The sequence below is a fragment of the Anopheles moucheti genome (genome assembly GCF_943734755.1).
Source record: "Anopheles moucheti chromosome X unlocalized genomic scaffold, idAnoMoucSN_F20_07 X_unloc_3, whole genome shotgun sequence".
Taxonomy (NCBI): Eukaryota; Metazoa; Arthropoda; class Insecta; order Diptera; family Culicidae; genus Anopheles; species Anopheles moucheti.
The window spans coordinates 477,501-480,000 of record NW_026453537.1 but is presented as its reverse complement, the minus strand read 5'-3'; positions in this window follow the sequence as shown (position 1 = coordinate 480,000).

The following is a 2,500-nucleotide window of genomic DNA, read 5'->3' as shown; positions in this document are numbered from 1 at the left end:
GGTCCGTGTTTTTGAGTACTCTTGTCCATGATTTTCGTGTGCTTCTAGAGGTTTGGTCCGATTTTCAGTACTCTTGTCCATGCTTTCACATGCTCTGATAGGTAGGTTCGTTCTCAGTTATCCCTGTGTTCATGGTTTTCGTTTGCTTCGATTCGTTCACTCTATTACTCTTGTCTTTGGTTTTCGTTTGCTTCGATTCGTTCACTCCATTACTCTTGTCTGTGGTTTTTCGTTTGCTTCGATTCGTTCAGTCCATTACTCTTGTATGTGATTTTCGTTTGCTTCGATTCGTTCAGTCCATTACTCTTGTGTGTGGTTTTCGTTTGCTTCGAGTCGTTCAGTCCATTACCCTTGTCTATGATTTTCGTTTGCTTCGAGTCGTTCAGTCCAATACTTACCCTTGTCTATGATTTTCGCTCTAAGCCCAGTCGCCCTGCGCTCTGGAAATCACATTCCAACTCTATCACCGATAGCGCTCACACCTTGGAAACCACATTTCACCCAGGGGACCTTAGGGTGGATTTTGAGCCTTTCGGGATTGCGAAACCATCATTTAACACTCTAAACTTAATTTCCGCAATCCCAGACGCACTTTCCATATGGTCTCCAAAAATGCGTGTGAGCTGACCTGGTCCCTTATAATAGGCAATGAACACGATTTTGGCAAAATATTTTTTTCAAAATTTTTTGACTCACCGGGTAAAATCGAATTTACTTGGGAAAAATGTTCTAGCAGGGGCCCTCCCATACAAATTTTTTTCTTCTCAAAAATGATTTTCGTTTCACTTTTCATACTCAGGGGAGTCTAAAATTGATGTTTTGAGTCACCATGAAAAAAAAATTTTTTTTGACCCGAGCTTGTGTCGCGACCCAAAAATCGACTCACTTGGGAAAAATGTTCTAGCAGGGGCCCTCCCATACAAAAATTTTTTCTTCTCAAAAATGATTTTCGTTTCACTTTTCATACTCAGGGGAGTCTAAAATTGATGTTTTGAGTCACCGTGAAAAAAAAATTTTTTTGACCCGAGCTTGTGTCGGCGACCCAAAATCGACGCACTTGGGAAAAATGTTCTAGCAGGGGCCCTCCCATACAAAAATTTTTTCTTCTCAAAAATGATTTTCGTTTCACTTTTCATACTCAGGGGAGTCTAAAATTGATGTTTTGAGTCACCGAGAAAAAAAAATTTTTTTGACCCGAGCTTGTGTCGGCGACCCAAAAATCGACGCACTTGGGAAATATGTTCTAGCAGGGGCCCTCCCATACAAAAATTTTTTCTTCTCAAAAATGATTTTCGTTTCACTTTTCATACTCAGGGGAGTCTAAAATTGATGTTTTGAGTCACCGTGAAAAAAAAAATTTTTTGACCCGAGCTTGTGTCGGCGACCCAAAATCGACGCACTTGGGAAAAATGTTCTAGCAGGGGCCCTCCCATACAAAAATTTTTTCTTCTCAAAAATGATTTTCGTTTCACTTTTCATACTCAGGGGAGTCTAAAATTGATGTTTTGAGTCACCGAGAAAAAAAAATTTTTTTGACCCGAGCTTGTGTCGGCGACCCAAAAATCGACGCACTTGGGAAATATGTTCTAGCAGGGGCCCTCCCATACAAAAATTTTTTCTTCTCAAAAATGATTTTCGTTTCACTTTTCATACTCAGGGGAGTCTAAAATTGATGTTTTGAGTCACCATGAAAAAAAATTTTTTTTTGACCCGAGCTTGTGTCGCGACCCAAAAATCGACTCACTTGGGAAAAATGTTCTAGCAGGGGCCCTCCCATACAAAAATTTTTTCTTCTCAAAAATGATTTTCGTTTCACTTTTCATACTCAGGGGAGTCTAAAATTGATGTTTTGAGTCACCGAGAAAAAAAAATTTTTTTGACCCGAGCTTGTGTCGGCGACCCAAAAATCGACGCACTTGGGAAATATGTTCTAGCAGGGGCCCTCCCATACAAAAATTTTTTCTTCTCAAAAATGATTTTCGTTTCACTTTTCATACTCAGGGGAGTCTAAAATTGATGTTTTGAGTCACCGTGAAAAAAAAAATTTTTTGACCCGAGCTTGTGTCGGCGACCCAAAATCGACGCACTTGGGAAAAATGTTCTAGCAGGGGCCCTCCCATACAAAAATTTTTTCTTCTCAAAAATGATTTTCGTTTCACTTTTCATACTCAGGGGAGTCTAAAATTGATGTTTTGAGTCACCGAGAAAAAAAAATTTTTTTGACCCGAGCTTGTGTCGGCGACCCAAAAATCGACGCACTTGGGAAATATGTTCTAGCAGGGGCCCTCCCATACAAAAATTTTTTCTTCTCAAAAATGATTTTCGTTTCACTTTTCATACTCAGGGGAGTCTAAAATTGATGTTTTGAGTCACCGTGAAAAAAAAATTTTTTTGACCCGAGCTTGTGTCGGCGACCCAAAATCGACGCACTTGGGAAAAATGTTCTAGCAGGGGCCCTCCCATACAAAAATTTTTTTTTGACTCACCGGGTAAAATGGTC